Source organism: Cyanistes caeruleus, chromosome 8, assembly GCF_971803275.1.
Source record: "Cyanistes caeruleus chromosome 8, bCyaCae1.hap1.1, whole genome shotgun sequence".
Taxonomy (NCBI): domain Eukaryota; kingdom Metazoa; phylum Chordata; class Aves; order Passeriformes; family Paridae; genus Cyanistes; species Cyanistes caeruleus.
The window spans coordinates 36765840-36784730 of NC_141708.1; the positions used below are offsets into that span (position 1 = coordinate 36765840).

The 18891-nt window shown below is 46.1% G+C and overlaps 1 protein-coding gene and 1 long non-coding RNA gene across 9 annotated transcripts in view; both read left to right on the forward strand.

The window, feature by feature from the left end:
- The window catches only part of PRKG1 (protein kinase cGMP-dependent 1), a 366718-nt gene that overhangs the window by 115301 nt on the left and 232526 nt on the right, over window positions 1-18891 (forward strand). The window lies entirely within an intron of this gene.
- On the forward strand, window positions 5765-10833 carry LOC147652023 (uncharacterized). The gene is made up of 4 exons (XR_015289917.1): window positions 5765-5802; window positions 7352-7404; window positions 8831-8984; window positions 9202-10833. It is a non-coding gene; the product is annotated as an uncharacterized LOC147652023 (long non-coding RNA).

Consider the following 18891-nt stretch of genomic DNA (forward strand, 5'->3'; position numbering starts at 1 on the left):
TCCATGAATTCCCCATGGAAATGACCAAAGGCTGTCCTTAGGCATGGAAAAGTATCCAAACATGCAGTGCATCCCCAGAGAGGCTGGAATCCCATCAGCTGCCTCTGCAGTGAGCTCACACAGGAATTCCACACTTCTGGGGGGCTGTTTGGCTGCCTGGTACCAAGCAGCAGCACAAGAAAGGATGTTTGGGGCAGATTAAGGAGGGGGAAAAAAAAAATAAAATTAAGCTCTTTATGTGAACTAGGGGAAGGATTTATTCCATGGAAATCCAGAGCAAGCCTTCAGAAATGTTAATTTCTCAGTTTTTCAGTTTTGAATAGGAACAAGAGGCTTCTTCATTATTTGTGAAAACAAAACAAAACCCTCCAGTCAAAAGTTGATTTTTGTTTGAATCATAGAAATCAGTGATCATTCCTGCAGCTTTGCACTTATGTAATGTTTTTTTTGGTTTTTTTTTTTTTTTAAACCTTCAAAACAAGGCAATGTTTTCATAGCTTTGTTGGCCTCCCAGGCAAACCCTTCAGTGGCCCAGGTCTGATCAGCCTGTATCCACCCCAACTCTATGGGGAGAGGCAAATCCTGTGTTCCTTCTGACAATTCTCCTTTTTTTCCATTGAAATGATTCACTAACACAACACAAAAAGCCTGAAATTTTTCAAAAAGCTGCTAAAAAGTGAGCTGGATGGCTTGGCCAGTGGCTGGGACAGGAGTTTCAGTGCTTAATTTCTGTTTTCTCTGGGTGTGCAGTGAGCTCTGTGCCCTCGGGGGTTCCTGATCAGAGGTGTGAAGTGGTTTGTGGCTGTACAAGGCTTCTCCTTGCACATCCTGGAGCCCTTTTCCCACCAGCACTGTTTAAAACATACGGATTTCTGGTTCGGAATAATTTTGCAGCCCAAGACATCTGCTCTACTTGAGGAAGGTTAACATACAAAGGATTAGAGACAAAGGTCAAATCTTGATTAATTTTCCCCAGATTCTAGAGGAAAAAAGTAATTTTCCTCCCGTTTTCTCCCTGGAGGAGAGCAGAGGCCAAATTGCATCATGGAGAAGCTGTTTGCTTTTCCCTGGCTCAGTGGAGAGCAGGGTCCTGCTGAGGGCAGAGGGTTTTCCTTGGCCCTGAGCTCTGGGGTGGGGAGACTCTGGTCCCTCTTGGGGCCCTGCTGAGTGTCCCTACACTCAGTGCTGCCTCAGCCTCCATTTTCCTCCTTCAGGGGTCACAGGATTCCAGAATGGTTTGGGCAGGGATCTAAAAGAGGATCTGTCTCCACCCCCTGCCATGGGCAGGGACACCTTCCACTATCCCAGGCTGCTCCAAGCCCCTCCAGCCTGGCCTTGGGCACTTCCAGGGATCCAGGGGCAGCCACAGCTGCTCTGGGCACCCTGTGCCAGGGCCTGCCCACCCTCCCAGGGAACAATTCCTTCCCAATATCCCATCCATCCCTGCCCTCTGGCACTGGGAAGCCATTCCCTGTGTCCTGGCACTCCAGGCCTCTGTCCAAAGCCTCTCTCCATGTTTCTTGTAGCTCTTGGAAGGCCGCAGTGAGGTCACCCCAAAGCTTCTCCTCTCCAGGCTGAACAATCCCAGTTGTCCCAGCCTTTCCTCCCAGCAGAGCTGCTCCATCCCTCTGATCACCTCAGTCAAACGTGATCCTTTAAATCTCAGGAATCAGAGGAGAGAGGCTTTGCTCCATCCTTGCTGTCCAGAAGAGACATTTCCTCGTGATGTTTAATCTGCAGAAATGTCCACCTGTTGAACTGCTCTGCTCTGTGTCCAGCAATGACTTCCTGCTGTCGTCCCCTCCAGGGGCTGCTGCTGTCTCAGTGTGTGTCTGTGTCCATGATTATCCCTCAGTCCTCGGGCAGGAGCTGTTTCCAGCCCCCTGCACCGGCAGCACGAGGCACTGAGACAGCTGAAGGGCCGTGCTCCATTAACAGCTGAGATTTGCTGATCCCTCTTAAATTGTTTTCTAAAGAGTTTTTATGTCACTGCTTTGTTTTTGTCAGCAAAAGGACACAACCAGAAAAATCTTTCCCGTTGGCATTCCCACTGGTTTGTCCCTGCTCAGCTGGACAGGGGTTGGGAAAGGGCATTCAGAGCACAACAAGGCTCAGTTCTGCCTGCAGTTCCAACTGGGAAGTTCCAAAAGAAACTCGAGGAAGTTTTGCTTTGGGTTGGGGCCCTCAGCATGAGGGAGATGCAGATCTGTTCGAGCAGATCCACAGGAAGCCACAAAGGTTCCTGAGGGATGGGGCAGCTCTGCTGGGAGGAAAGGCTGGCACAGCTGGGATTGTTCAGCCTGGAGAGGAGAAGCTTTGGGGTGACCAAATTGTGGCCTTCCAGGGCCTGAAGGGGCTGACAAGAAAGATGGAGAGAGATTCTGTACAAGGGATGGAGGGACAAGGGGGAATGGCTTCCCAGTGCCAGAGGGCAGGGATAGATGGGATATTGGGCAGGAATTGTTCCCTGGGAGGGTGGGCAGGCCCTGGCACAGGGTGCCCAGAGCAGCTGTGGCTGCCCCTGGATCCCTGGAAGTGTCCAAGGCCAGGTTGGACTTTGGGGCTTGGAGCAACCTGGGATAGTGGAAGGTGCCAGGGGTGGAGACTGGATGATCTTTAAACATCCCTCCCACTCCAACCATTCCACTTTTCTGTGTTTTTATGGGTGTGTGAGATGAGGTGGATACCTCATTCACTCATCAATACGGACCAGAGTGTAAGGATGATTTTAATCCTTGGGGTTATGGAAAAAGACTCGCAGCATCCCTTCTTACGCCACCTGTTGCATCCACAGAAGCATTAAAGCAATTAGATCGATTGGGATGTTGGCTGAGTAAACAATCTAATGCTACATCCCTTGCATTGAGTGTTTTTTTTAGCAGATGTTAAAGGTGTTAGGCATGCAGCTTTACAAAACAGGGCAGCAATAGATTTTCTCTTGTTGGCACATGGACATGGATGTGAAGATTTTGAAGGAATGTGTTGTATGAATCTCTCAGATAATTTTAAAAGTATTTATAAATGTTTACAAAACCTCAAAGGAGGAGTGTCAAAAATCAAAGTAGATGATGGAACCTGGCGAGATAATTTGGTTAATGGATGGGGTTTAACACCTTGAATAAAAAAGTGCCTTAAAAAAGGTTTATACATTTTAGTGATTGTGATGGTAGTAATAACAATAGTACCTTGTTTGCTTCAGTGTATGCAATGGATGATTACCAATTCCACTAATTGAGATTTTTTTAGTGCAAAGGGAGAGGGGAGATGTTGGAAACCGAAGAATAAAAACTTCTACAGATGCTGAAGGGTTCAGTTTGCAGCCTTGGAAAGAGCTTGGGTTAATGTGATGATGAAAGTACACAGACATTGGGTGGAGAAATTACAGACTTATGTTTTATAGTTGTATAATTTCACTTGACAGGACATTCCTTAGGACTAGGGGAGTCCTCCTGGCTGGCTTTTCTCTTCTTCTCATGACCTCTCCCCTTCCCTAAACATCTGGAATGTCACTGGTGACCCAAACATGTGGGGTTGTCCCTTCCTGTCTCTCTCCATCTACTGGTTACACTGAATCCAGCCTAAAAGAAGCTATAAAAGGGCTGGATTTCATATTTCTCTTGCATAAAGTGCAGTTTCTACAAGAAAAATCCCAGTTTTTCCTGTAATACCCTTCATTTTTCAAGTAGTCCTGAGCATGTGGGCAAGAGCGTGAGGAGTCTCTTGTCCCATCACTCTTCCTCATTGCTTAGGTCCAGGGGAAAAAACATTTTTGCAGCTCTGCTGCTTTGCTTTTATTTTTCAGTACTTTCAGACAGGAATATTGCATCCTTAGCTGGTGTGTGAAGGTGAGGGAAATAAACCCGGAGAGGAGCGTGAGGGGAATTCAGTATTTTTGGGCTGTAAAAGGTTTGTGTGGCTCTGTCTTCACCTTTTGGAAGATTGAAGAAAATCCTGGAGGAATTTTTTGTGCTGGACATGGAGGATCTGCTGGAGGGGTGTGAGATGGGGGAAGTTATCCACAGAAATCTAAGGGATTATGCCCATTTTTATCGCCGCTTCCTGATTTTTGAGTGTTCCTTTTTTCACATGCCTAAAATTGATGCTTTTCCAAGCAAAAGCACAGAATTCCTGAGGCTGGAAAAGACCTCCCAGAGTCCAACACTTGCCTGATCACCACCTGTTTTTGGTGGGGTTTTTGGTGGGTTTTTGCAGGAATGAGCTGAATCCGGGTGGGAACTGTACTCAAAGAAATGCCATGCTGGATGAAAAATTAACCAGAAATAATTATATATAATTTATTAATGAGTTGAATCAACAGCAAGCAGCTCTTGAAGGAATATTTTGACCACAGGTTTATGTAGATCCATATCTGCTCCTACAATATCCCCAGGAAAAGCAGCTGTAGTTTGGAATTATTGTAGTTATTTTTCCATTAATGCAGCCAGGGAGTTATTTGATCCTTTTGACAAAGGAAAATACGCTTGGCAAGATGATTTGGAGATGGAAATACCCTGGCATTTTTTATTCTTTGGAGATCAGTGGCTCATGCTCTTGCTCAGCTTTTGTTGGAAGTGCTGTGGAATGTGAAGAAAAACAACCCCAAAATCCTTTCATTTCCCAGGGCTGATTTCCTGAAGTGTTGCTGCAAAGATTTTTTTTTTTTTTCTCTTTTCATCTCTTTTCTTGAAAACCTGAGGTAGCCAAACCTTTGTCATCTTCTCTGTTTTCCTGCAAATGAGAGCAGCACTGGGGTGGGTTTTTTTGAAAGTGAATTTCCTGTCTACACTCGGAGACAAAGACCCAAGGAAAGGGCAGAAATCCATCTGAGAAAGAGCCACAATAAATTTATTGCTGCAGGATCAAAAATTCCCTGTGTCTATAAATAATAAACAGCCAGAAAAGTAACAGAGATTTCTATAGGATCTTTAAATATCTCTAGGAAAGTCCTGGCAAGTTTTCTAATGCATTTTCCTTTTTTAAACTGAAATAAATACATTTTATACTTGCAAGCTCTGTGCCAGAAGTGTACAGAAATGTGAAGGAAAACACAATCACAGCTTTCAGTTTGTTGTAGGTTCTTAATTCCTGTGGAATGAGGCAACAAATTCCATGGAATATGAGTTCCATATAGTGGAGACATCCGTGGTAACTCGTGTTTTTAATTCAATTAATGTTTAATGAAGGCTATTAAAACTTCTTTGAGAGTTAAATTGGAAAAGCCACACCAATACCCACCTCGCTATGAACTAGATAATTATAATAATGAGGAAGCTGAGGAATTTGAGAATATCCCTCTTTTTCATGAGCTGGATGAAACAGCAACAATCAGAAGGCTGGGAATATTTCCGAAATCCTGAGGGAAGGAAGCTGATCCCACCTGTGTCCAGAGGCAGGAGAACCCCTGGAAAGGCTGGAGCTGACTGTTCAGAGCTGAGATGCTCTCCCCAGAATTCCCAGATGTTCTCCCAGGGAACATTTTAGTTCTGGAATATTTTCTGTGGAGATGATTTTCTGAACCTGAGGGAATTTCAAGCTCTCAGGGGCTGATTGTTCCCAAGGGAAAGTCTTTGGGATTTTTTTTCTTCTCTCAAGGGCTGTTGTGAAAGACAAGGGAGAACGAGGTTTTACTTTCCCAAAACAAGGCACAGATGTTCTGAGAGTGTTTTCTCTCTTGTCCCACCAATGGGATGAGGGGGGTGTTGTTCCTTCTTCCAATCAGGATAACCTGGATTGGAACACCTTATAAAAGGGTTGAGAAAACCCCGAAATAAAGGCTTTTTTGCCTCATGAAAACCTGTGGCTGTGAGTGATTCTTGGAACCCTTTGCTCTATACTTCGTGTCCTCTAGCAACCTCTTTCCTCCTAACAAGTTCTGTGCCCTTATTCCAGCTGGAATGGAGAGCAGCTTTTGCAATTTGGGATTCAGAGTTCCTTGGAGGAGATGCTGCTGCTGTTGAGTAGTTTGGGGTTAATTTCACCTGAATCAAGCAAAATGGGCATAATTCTGGGCAAGCCCTGAGGAGGATTTGGGAAGAGCCTTGTTGTTCCCGCCTGTAGCTTTTCCATCCTTTTGGGGTTTCCATCCCACAGTCAGGCCCCAAAGTGCAGTTGGATGTTTTAAAAGCACTCTTTGGTAATTATAAAATTAATTTTTAACAGGACTGGGTATAATACAGTCAGGGCCTGGAGGGACAAGGCAAGGGAAAGGCTTCAAGCTGGAAGAGGGCAGGGATGGATGAGATATTGGGAAGGAATTGCTCCCTGGGAGGGTGGGGAGCCCTGGAATAGATTTCCCAGAGAAGCTGTGGCTGCCCCTGGATCCCTGGAAGTGTCCAAGGCCAGGTTGGAGCCGTCTGGGATAATGAGAGGTGCCCCTGCCCTGGCACTGGATGATTTCCAAGGTTTAATGGGAGGTGCCCCTGCCCTGGCTCTGGATGATTTCCAAGGTTTCTTCCAAACCATTCCACAATTCCAGGATTTAGGTCCTGTCTTGTTTTCTAAGCTCTCTCAGTGGTTACTGAGTGTGAACTCCCCAAATTTCCCTTGCTGTTGAACCAGGGGGTTTGGGGGTTTTATTTCTGTTTGAGCTTGAAGTGCTTTTCCTTGGTGATCTTTGCTTTTCCTCTCCTTTTCCGACCAAGCCCCAGGCAAGGTGAGGTGGAATTGCCTTCTTGGCACACATCTGGAAACTGTAAAAATCCTAAATTTTGTCCCTGTGATACTTACTAGACACTGATGCAAAGTTTTCATATTTTTTGAGTCATTGCTGCATTTGTTTCAAGACCACACTTGGATTTAATAAATAATTGAGAGCAATTAATGAAGTTTTCTGTGGAAGATGATGTTTGGGACATATAAGTGTTGGATTGAATTTTGGGACAGGAAGAGTCCAGGATTTAAAATATTGTAATGATTTCTGTTGTTTGGATTCTCTGTTTAGGGAAAGGAAAGTGCAGAAAAAATTGGTTTCTCCTTTTTGATTCTCTTTCTTTCAGTAATAGGTGATATGGAAAAACAAAGCTCAAACTTCCTGGGTAGAATTCTAATTTTCTATTAAACAGGAATTGAAATAATCAAATTTAAATTATTTTCCTTGAAAAGCAGCTTTTATTGCCAAAATAAAAGCTTCTAGTTTATTTTTCTGACAGCAAATGCAGAGCTTTTACTTTGATCTTTGGATCTGCAAGTCACTTTCCTGGAGATTTTAAATTTTTTTTCATTCAATAATATTTTTTTCTTCCTACCCTCCTTTAAAAGGAAAAAAAAAATAAAAAATGGGAAAAACTGTCCTGGGGGAAAAAAATTCTGAATTTTGAAGGTGAGCTTTCCATTTTTAATGGGATATTCCAAGGGCTGTGGAAGGGATGGAGGCAGAAGGAAAGAAAACATGGAAGCATTTTTCAGGTGAGAGTCATTGCTTTTGAGTTAATTAAACAAAATGACATTTTTGGTGAGCTGGCAACACACAGGGATTTTTTTGGGGTTTAATTCTGTGTATTCTACAGATTTTAGGGATTTGGGCTATGTTTTGGATAGCTCTTCACTTGGAATGAAATGGGTAATTGCAGGAATATGTCTCAGGAGGAGAAGTTCACCCCTGTCTCAGATTTCCCTTTCGGCTGGGTTTTTTTATTTGATATTCATGAAAGTGTAATTTTTTCAAGTCCCTTAGTGGTGGGAATTGAAGGATGGGAATGCATGGATGGGATGGGGTGTGTAGGGAAAAAGCTGGGGAGATGGAATTTGATAGGAGGTAACAGGGTTGGGAGAGCTTTTGCTTTTTTATTTTAGAATTTCACACCAAAGTTTCTGAAGGAAACTAATTCCAATCTGCAGATCAGCACTGACAGTGTGAATAACCAGCTTTTCCAGGAGAAAAGGAGATTATTTGTTTGTTCCAAACTATTTGGGAGCAATTGCTGCACGTGATCATGACAGAAAACAGTTTTCTTTCCACTTGTGTAAATAACAGCTTCTGAAACTTGAGTTTTCCTGGGTTTTTGTGGCAATTAATATTCCCAGGATGCCTTTTAGCTGGGCCATGTGGGGAATATCCATCAATATATGGGAACATTCTCAGAAGTGGAGTTGCTGTGTGATAGGAAAGGAAGGTTCTCCCTGGCAGGAGGCGTTGGCATCTCCCTTCATTAAAAACAACAAATAATAAGTTTTCCCTGATGAAACCAAAAATGTGTGTAAGCCATGAATAGCCTGTTAGTGCCACGTTATCCAAATCCCATCATTTCTCACCAAAACACAGTGAGAAGCACAAATCAAAATCTCTCATTTGGGCTCCTTCTCCCTATGTTGTTCCAAGCTCTGTTTGATGTGGATTAGGGGAAGCTTGTCTTTCCCAATAAATCATTTGCCAGGGGCACAAACACTCCTAGAAACCCCGAATTTACTTCTCTGCATGAGAGGTGAGATCTCGTGTAAACCACAGTTTCACTTGTTCTTTTTTCCCCTTTGCAGAAATGTGTAGGAATTAATTGGAAGTCAGAATTATTGCTGGAAGCTAAAACATGATAGGGTTCTTAATTATGATTTTTTCTCCTCTCTCTCCATTTTGCTGCTGAACAGCTCTCAGTGCTCTGGCATGTGGCTGTTAAGTGGCTTTCAATGACGCCTGCTCCTCCTTCATTTGCTCAGGAATCATTTTCCTCTGTTCCTGAGGTGCCTGGGATTGATTTTGAACAGCCTGGGATCCATGGAACGTGTTGGATTATTCCCATTGTGTTCTCCTAACACTCCTCTTTGCTTTTTCTGTCTGCTTGTGTGGTGGAAAATGGGATTAACCCCAAATATTCTCCTTTTTATTAAATCCCATGAGGGCTTTGTAGAGATCTGCCTGGGCAGCTGGATATCCATTGGAATTCTTCCTTTAGCTGAGCCATCAAGGTGGGAAACATGGGCTCAGCTCGTGCCTGATTTTCTTTGGGAATTCCTAACTGCAGCATTTGGCAGCAAAGACGAAAGCTCTGCAGGTAGGAACACACAGCAACTGCTCCCAGCTTGTCTGACACCACCACAGCACTGCTGGGAATTCAGTCCCAAGTGTGTTCCTTGTCAAAAGCCTCCCTTTTTTCCACTGAGGAGCATGGGAATGCTTGCTTTATTGAAAAATAAGAATATAAAATAAGAATATAAAATAAGAATATAAAATAAGAATATAAAATAAGAATATAAAATTCTTTCTGGAAGGTAAAGCTGCAGGGCAAAACCCCACGCTGGTTTGACAGAATGGAACTTCTCTGCTGTGATGGAAATTAGCACCAGCCTTTGGTTTCAGTTCAGAGAGTGCACTGAAAATTGGGGGGCAGCTCCTGCCTATTTCGTTCAATTGCAGAGAAATTCCCAATCCCACTGACTGCTGGAAGCACACTGGGAACACTTCTGGGCCTTTTGCTCGCATAAGAATTTGTCTGATTTCTACCTTTGAAATGTCACTCACACATCAAACCCTGGGATGTTCAGCCAAAGGAAACTGGAGATTTGTTTTATTTCCACAGTGACAGCCACTGTCACTGCAGCTAAAGTCAATCCAGCTGGTTTGTCTTGTACAACCTTCACCTCCACATGAGGAAGAATTTCTTCCCATGAGGATGGCAGAGCCCTGGAACAGCTGCCTGGGGAGGGTGTGGAGTCTCCCTCTCTGAACTGGAGCTGTTCTGGTTTGCTCTGCTGTGATGGAAATTAGGTTAAACCTTTGGTTTCAGTTCAAGGAGTGCACTGAAAATTGGGGGGCAGCTCCTGCCCAGTTTGTCCAGTTGGAGAGAAATTCCCAATCCCAGCCAGTACTGGAAATACACCAGGAATATTCCTGAGCTTTTTGTTCACAGGAGCAACAGAGCACATAAGAATTTATCTGATTTCTACCTCCAAAATGTCACTTGCACATCAAACCCTGGGATGTTCAGCCAAAAGAATGTTTTATTTCCACAGTGACAGCCACTGTCACTGCAGCTAAAGTCAATCCAGCTGGTTTGTCTTGCACAACCTCCACCTCCACATGAGGAACTTCTTTTCCATGAGCCCTGGAACAGCTGCCTGGGGAGGGTGTGGAGTCTCACTCTCTGGATTTATTCCAAACCCATCTGGAAGTGCTCCTGTGTCACCTGCTCCAGGTGACCGTGCCTGGGCAGGGACTTGGACTGGATCATCTCCAGAGGTCCCTTCCAACCCAGCTCTCCTGTGATTCTGGGGGATTAAGCAGAGATGAAGCCACATTCCTTTTAAACCCAGGGAAACCCAGCTCTCTAAGGTGACCATTTCATAAGATCCAGGTCTTTGATCCTGTGATGATTCCTGGTGTTTCCAGTCCTGCAGCTTGGCCTCAGTACAAGATTTCTTCCCTCAGTTCCTGCAGATGAATTTTTTTGTCACACACTCAAGGAAAAGAAGTCCCACAGTTTCATTTCCTGCATCTTTGGCAACTGTTGATGCAACCCATGTGGGGTTTTTTTGCCATGAGGAATTACCAGATCAGTTTTTCCCTTCCTTTGCTGTGGAAATACTGGTTTTTTTCCCCCAGATATCTGGTTTGGTTCTCACTGCAGCAGCACCTGGGCATGTGAAAGGGGTTTTGGTTGCAGAACCCTACAATGACTGCCCTGTTCAAATCTGCTCTGGCTGCTGAATCCAAGCCGTGCTCAGGAAAGGCTGCAGCAGTCTCCTGGACAGCCTGAATAAAACCCTCTTTGCCTGACTGTGAAATAAGCAGAGCAAATTTCAGAAATGCCCTTTAGCCCTATTTGTTTTTGTTCTAAAGTAGATTTAGGTGTATACATAGCAGAGACCATATCATTCATTTGCCAATAAAAACCCCATAAACCAGCCCTGCTGGAAAGCTTTCCTGGTTGTGTGAGTGTCTCAGTGTAGGTGGAAAAAAGTCTGGACTTAAATATGAAATTAGTTCAAGAAGAAGGGATGATTATTTCTGGCAAGAGGTAAATAAGGGCCTTGTTATTTCAAGGTATCTTTCTTTGGAGGAAATAGAAGCATTGGTTTTGGGTGCTTTGGGGTAAAGGCAATGATGAAGTTTGTTGGAAATGTGTGGGTTTGTAACAGCAGCAATTCCAGACTGATTTGGGTTGGAAGGGACCTTAAAGCCCCCCAGTGCCTCCCCTGTCATGGGCAGGGACACCTTCCACTATCCCAGGCTGCTCCAGCCTGGCCTTGGACACTTCCAGGGATCCACAGCTTCTCTGGGCACCCTGTGCCAGGGCCTGCCCACCCTCCCAGGGAACAATTCCTTCCCAATATCCCATCCATCCCTGCCCTCTGGCACCGGGAAGCCATTCCCTTATCCCATCTCTCCTCCATCCCTTGTCCCAAGTCCATCTCCATCTTTCTTTTCTCCTTCAGGCGCTGGAAAGCCACAATTAGGTCACCCAAAGCCAGGAATGTCTTGTGTAAAGTGAGGGTGTTACAGAGCTGCTTCTTCTCTCTTTTTCCTTTCTCTGAGAGCCCTCAGGATGCTTGGGAGCACTTTGTGTTTGCTGGGAAGGAAACTGAGGGTTCTAAGAGTGTCTGGGTCTGGCCAGGAAACCCTTGGGAGCTGCACTGCTGGTTAAACGGAACATTAGGCAGCTATTTCCCTGAAGTGTGATCTCAATTTGCCTAAAGTGCTCTTTTTTCTCTCTCTGCCAGAGTTGCTGCTGGAAATGTTCATTATCTAAGGCAGTGTGAGCCCTCAGAGGTGGTTGAAATTTCGTGTCCCTGCTTTCTGGTGTCCAGATATATTTTAGATCCATCCATTCTCTTAAGGGCTCCATTTCCATGTGGACAGTTCTGCTGGGAAGTGTCTGCTGACCACACCTCATTAATTGGTCTAACTGATTATATTTTAACAAGGATCAACAGTTCTGAGGGCAGGAGGTCCCTCTTCTCTTCTGAAGGCACTGGGAGTGTTCCTGCTATGTCCTGCTGCTGCAGTTCCTCAGGAATGGTGTTACCTGTGCTCCTGGGAGCTGTGGAGGTAAATCCCACACAGCTCTCTGAGAGGAATAAAATGAAGTAATAAACCAAAACAAACTCATCTCCTCAGCGGCACCAACATCTTCCTGTAGTGTTTTAGGAACAAAAGGGTGCTAACACTTTCCACAGCTTTGATCTCCCTTTCCCCACTGCCTGGTGGAGATGGTTTGGCAGGGTTTGGCCTCAATTTGGGGGTTCTGCAGAGCCACAGACATTTTAGAGGTGTGGGATTGTTAATTTGGGTGTTTCTTGGGAGCTGTATCAGTTTGGCACACGGGAAAATAAAGGCACAGAAGGACATCTCCCAGCAATGTGTTTGAATCACTTCACAGTATCCCGGGATATCATGTTTGGAGGCAGCTTTCCAAATGTTCAGGATCTGTTTTTCTAGGAGATAATTGTTGCAAGGAAGAAAAACATTAATGCAAAATGTTGTCTCAAAGTACAGTTTTACTCCATAAAAGTAATCGACAGAATGGACGTTTTGTGGAGGTAATTTGGTTGTTCTGGCTGTCCTGGTTATGGAGAAATGGAAAATTCCTGAGTGTGGGATGGCCAGGAGTGGAGTGTGCAAGTGAACTCCACCTGCTGCAGTCAGCAGTGCTGCCCCAGGAGGGCTCCTCCTGCTCTGGAGGTCTTGGCTGGGAAACTGAGGAAGCTTTAATTTCTATCCCAAACCTTCTCCCAGCTCCTGGGGCTGCCATGCTGGACATTTCCATAGGGAAATCTGGGAGCAGCTCTGAGCCCCCAGCAGCAGGAGTGGGGTAGGAAACACTTAACAGCTTTAGCAATTACCAGTTCTGAATCAGCCAAGAAATGAGAGTTAACACCATCTACATTTCAAAAAGTACCAAGGGACCCTTAATGAGACTTCAGGCTCTTCTCTCATCCTGCAAACAGCTCTTCCCAGCACTGCTGCTGCTTCCCAGCTGCTGCTTCCTAGCAGATTCAAAGGGAGAAATCCAATTTGCTGGGTTACAAAAGCCACCCCCTGCAAGAACAGAGAGGTTTGGAAGGCACCACCTCTGAGATTTGTACCTGTGGAACCTTTGCTTTGGTGCAGCTGGTGTGGATAATAAATAAATCAATCAGTGGCAAAGACCAAAAAAGCTGAATGTTGGGCTGGCTGGGTTGATTGTTGTGTTCCCACTTGTGGAGGTGCTGGTTGAGCCTGCTGGGTTTGAGATGTGCTTTTAATTCCCATTCAGCTTTGCAGCAGCAGCCAATTCCCCTTTCCTGCTCCTCTTCCCGTCCCTGTAGGCAGGGCTGGATGTGATCCTTGGGCTTGTTCCCACAGGCAGCAGGGTTTGATGCAGGTTTTTATGGCACTTCAGCTAAAAGCTGATGGAAAAGCACAAGGGAGAGACTCTCCCAAGAGCACAAGTACCATTACAATTGTGTTTTCCACTCCTTTTTGTCCTGCCCTCTTCCAGCAGGGCTGGAGAGGCATCTGCTGGAGGCTGCAGATATCCAAACCCACTCCCATGAGGATGTGTTTTGGTGCTAGCATTCTTCTCTCCTTTCCTGTCACTTTGCCTCCATAATAATCTTATTTTTTGTTGGACAGAACAGATGAGAGATTTCCCCTCTGGCATGTGCAGCTGAGGAGGTTCTGCCACAGACCAAGGGCAATTTTTGCTGCACTTGGCACCAGCCACAGGATCAAAGTGACGTGGAGGGAATCCATGATTTAATAACAAAACTCACCTTTGGCACTCCCACTCTTTTCCACTATTTTTTTTGCTGTTTGTGTGATTTCTGTGAGTTGATTTTGTTGGTTTTTTGCTAAAATGTCTCTTTTCTGGATGGGAACTGGGACTGACACTTGATCACCAAACCCAGCAGGGTTGTAGGCAGGTTTTGCCCGTCAGTCATAATTTATTTCATGTTCAGTCAGAATTAAAGTGGGATTATAGAAAGCCTTTGGATGAAGGCTGTAGTGTTTGTTTCTTTTAGCTGATATTACAATAAAATAATGATTGAAAACAGGTAAATCCCTCTTGATAAATAGAATAAAACATGATCCACCACCTTTGATTCACCTGCTCTTGCACACATGGGCTTCAAATCAAAATCCTTTGTATTTGCAAGTGCTTCCAGCAGTGATACGGAAATTTTGGAGGAAACCCAGCAAATTACGATTATTTCAAAGCAGGTTTCTGTATTTCTACAGTGTTGTTCTCACAGAATTGAGTCTGAAAACATCTCAAGCCTTTAAATCCATGGAGTGCCCAGGATGAGGTTTGCATGAACCTGTTTGATTCTTTATTAACTCAAACCCCAAGCATTGATATTCCTGGAAAAAGCAGGAGCCCCCCAGGAACAATGCCTGATGCTTTTTGGGAATGTTTTCCCTTCAAAATATCTCAGAGACACAAGGTTAATTGCCTAACCCCACCTCCTAAAGAAGGGGGAACCTGAAGGGTTCTTCACCTACCTCTGGAACAAGCACTGAGCAAAATACTCAGAGTGTAGCAGAATTTACTGCCCAAAGTTCAAGGGAAAAGTGTTCTGAGCCCTGGAAAAAGCTGGGGAAGGCTCTGTGTGTCCATGGGGAGGGCAGGTACAGCTCTGCCTGATGAGGAAATAACAGGAGAGATGCCTACAAAGATCTGCAGAGGGGTGGTTGGATGGTGCTGAGTTTCTGGGCCAGTATTTAATACAAAAATAGGATGAAAATCATCACCAGAGATGACTTTTGCACACGCTTTATGATGGTTTTTCCTTTCATTTCACTGCTGAAAGCTTTTCCATGAGGGTTTTATGCAGAATGACAGATCCTGTTTGGATTTACTATTTAGTGCACACTTAAATTAATAGCAGCCTGGTGACACAAGTTAATTACATTTTAAACCATTATTAATGTCCTCTAAAGAGAATCATCTCCTCTGAATTCAATTCTGCTGCTTAACTGCTCCTTGGCTGGTGGAGATGGGCTCCTCCAGGAAGTCCAACAATGGGTTTGGGATGCTTTAAATTGGAATTTTGTTGTTTCCTGTTGTTTTTCTTTCATTAACATCCAGTGGGTGTTTAGCCTGCTCAGGTTTTGGCAGCCAAGGAATTTCTGCCATGATCTGCTGGGACGGGATTTTTCGTTCAGATTTCCACCACTGGGTTTTCTGTAAAAAACAGTTTGTTCCCATCAGCATGTGATAAATAAGATAAGGAAGCACCTGCCAGGTTTTAGCATCTTCTTCTATTTTCTGCTCAGGGGTGACTGATACACTTTTCTTTTCCTTTTTTTTCCCCTTCTCTTCACTGTCCTGCAGTAAATTACCGTAATCCAATTTTGGGCTGTATTGAATCACAGCCCTGTAAGGAACTGGGTAAGGCAGAGGAGGGAGGAGTACTTTGGATTCCAAAGCTCATAAATCCCTGGAGAAAAAAGATCCCTGAGCTCCAGTGAGGAATGGTTTTGTTGCTTTAACAGAGTAAAATTATCTGGAAAATCATCCAAAAAAAATGGCTCAGGGAAATAGCCTGCTTGAAGTACTTCCTCACTCGTTTTTTTTTCCAGGAGAAAAGAGGATTCCACAGTGCTAAGGAAACATCTAAACTTGTCTGTTCTCGGGAGCATCACGGCCCTCACAAATGAGCCTCAGGAATTTCCTTGCTGCTGCTGCAGCGTGTTCCTCACCTCGAGGCTTTAATATCTGCCATCTGTCACCGTGCTTCGCTCTGATTTCTCTTAAATGAGGAGAAAAAGGCAGCCACCAAAAGGATCAGCGGCTTTTATTGTTATTAATCACATCTGTGGAGTCAAAATCAACAGAGGAGCTCTGCTGTGCAGGGGGGCTGAGGGGAGAGCCTCGCAGCGAGGCAGCAGCAGGTGGGACAGGGAATATGGGACTGAGAGAAGGAATATGGGACTGAGAGAGGGAATATGGGACTGAGAGAGGGAATATGGGACTGAGAGAAGGAATACAGAACTGGGAAAGGCAATATGGGACTGAGAGAGGGAATATGGGACTGAGAGAAGGAATATGGGACCAAGAGAGGGAATATGGGACTGAGAGAAGGAATACAGAACTGGGACAGGCAATATGGGACTGAGAGAAGGAATATGGGACTGAGAGAGGGAATATGGGACTGAGAGAAGGAATACAGAACTGGGACAGGCAATATGGGACTGAGAGAAGGAATATGGGACTGAGAGAGGGAATATGGGACTGAGAGAGGGAATATGGGACTGAGAGAAGGAATACAGAACTGGGACAGGGAATATGGGACTGAGAGAGGGAATATGGGACTGGGAGAGGGAATACAGTACTGGGAAAGGGAATATGGGACTGGGAGAGGGAATATAGAACTGGGAGAGGGAATGTGTGACTGAGAGAGAGAACACAGGACTTTTTTGTCACTTTGGGCACTGGATGATGTGTGAAGGTTGCAGATTTTAGTGTTGGCCTGGCCTACTCTGCCAGGAAAAGGATGGTGCTAAGTACAAGTCATCCCAACTCTTGGAAGCAACACAGGAAGTGGTGTCTGTCACCCACCACGTGTGTGTGAGCACACAGCAGTCTCTCAACATCCTGGCACACTGAACAGAGTGAGGAGAGGGTGATTTAAGTCCACTGAACCTCTGGCCAATGGATCCAATGTAATTCCCCCTCTCTGGCCGTTTCCCAGGCAGCGAGCACATGGTTCCAGCTCTAAACAGCAACATACCTGTACCCTGCCCCTCCTGGAGAGGCTAAAAATATTGGCAGGGAGCACCTGGGCCATGTGAGAAATGGCATGGCAGGAATAGTTTATTAGGCAGATGGGCTGCTTGAGTCAGAACCAGCCGGAGGTGGAGCAGTGATGTCCCTGTGCCGGGAGCAGAAGGGCTGGGATATCACATGTGGGAGCCACAGGCCACCCATCCTTGTGGGCATGAAACGTTCTGCTGAGTTGTTTCCATAGTCTGTGTGTGTTATTTATATATATTTGGATATATTTAAGGTAAAGAGAATAGCAGTTGGAGGTAGAACAGATGGCAGTGGCTGCTTTCTTGGGTGGTGTTTCCTGGCACTTCCAAAATGGCCAATGCAGGCCTTTGTCAGCAGCTTCTGCTCAGGGCACTGGCACGTGGGAAGATTGTTACTGTTCCCACAGCTTGAGATGGGACATTTCTCCATGGCTTTGTCAGGAAAATTAATCCACGAACACCAGAGGTTTATGCCCAAAAAGGAGACAGAGGAGTCCTTTTACTTTATTCGAATAAAGGGAGAGGCCATGCGGCATTCCCCTGGGGTCTCTCAAATTTTTGGAGGGCGCAGCCTCCTTTTTATCCTAATTCCCAGCCGCTTGTTCCTTCTCCCTTTCCCCATAGGCTGAGGTACTTGAGAAGTACAGACTGCCCGGAACGCCTGATACCTGGGGTACCTTCCCCCCCCATGCATAATCCCTTCTTAATTCTTAACTTTTGTGGAATTCATGATACTCTTTCAGTGCCTCTTTGATCTTTTAGTGGAATCCATCCCATTGTTTCTGTTGTCTCTCACTGATAGCTGCATCTTATCAGCAGACCTACAGCATGTTTGTAAAGACAAACCCGTCATTCCTCTCAGCTTTATTCCTCTGGCACTCATTGTCCTGCTGGCTGAGTGATTTTGGGGTGCTAGGAGTGGGCGCAGTAGTGGCGTCTCTACTTTAGTCCCTCATGGTGTTACTACAGCTCTTCTTTCCCATGTGGGTGGAAAAAGCCAGCTCATCTTCCTCACAGGATCCCAGGATGGCTGAGGCTGAAGGGAGCTCAGAGGGCAGCTGGTGGCACCTCCCTGCTCCAGCAGGGCCATCCCAGAGCACAGGGCACAGCATTGTGTGCACACAGCTGTGCCACAGCCCCAGGCAGGAGAGCCCACAGCCTCTGTGGCCAATGTGTTCAGGGCTGGGCAGTGGCCAGGGAAGAAGTTGTGCCTCCTGGCCAGGGGGAATTGCTGCCATCAGGCCCTGCCCGTGGCTCTGGTGCCATTGCTGGGCCCCCGGAGCAGAGGCTGGGCCCTGCTGGGAGCCCTCCCTGCAGCCAGGGCCAGCCAGGCCTGAGGGCCCCTCTCAGCTGGGGCTCCTCTCCAGGCTGAGCAGCCCCAGCTCCCTCAGCCTTTCCTGGGCACCCAGATGCTCCAGGCCCTTCCTCAGCTGCGCAGCCTCCGCTGGCCCTGTTCACTGTTGAAATTGCATTCCTGTGGTAGCATCGGATGTGGGAAATAACTCCCTTGTTTTAAGGGTAACATTTCCTCTCGGAGTGAATTAAGCCTCATCTCCTGGGCAATTTATCTTTGTCACAGGGCAAGGTCCTGTCTTGGCGCCCTGCCCGGGCAGGTGATGAATCATTGCAGTCCCAGCAGCATCTCAGGGATATTGGTGCCCGTGCTCCGAGCCCTCTGCAGTGAATGGAACACTCATTTATCCCTGGATTCTGACAGCCGGAAACCTGAGTGCCCTCTGCTCCCAGCGGCTGTGTGAGGCCACAAGGAGCTAATGAAGTGACAAGGAAGGGGGACGGCGTGGCCACAGCAGGAAATGTCCTGCGGGTCGGATTGGTGGCAGCACGGGGAGTGCCAGAGCTGAGGTGTGACAGCGAGGGGATGGTGGGGACAGTGTCTGTCCTGCTGCTGTGACTCCTCAGGAGAGGCTGCCATCAGCAGGGCCTGGGCTGAGGGACACCTGGAAACATCCCGCTTGGAACCCCAGAATCCCAGTCTGGGCTGGAAGGGATTTGAAGCTCATCTGGTGCCACCCCTTGCCATGGGCAGGGAACTCTCCCAGGCCCTATGCAACCTGGCCTTGGACACTTCCAGGGATAAGGAGTCTGAAACCTCTCTGGGCAATTTCTCAGGAACGCTGGCGTTTCTCCCTGCCAGCTTTTCTGTTTCCCTGGAGAAAAGGCTTGCTCAGATCCACCTGGGAGGAGAAATACTCCAGAAGAGATCC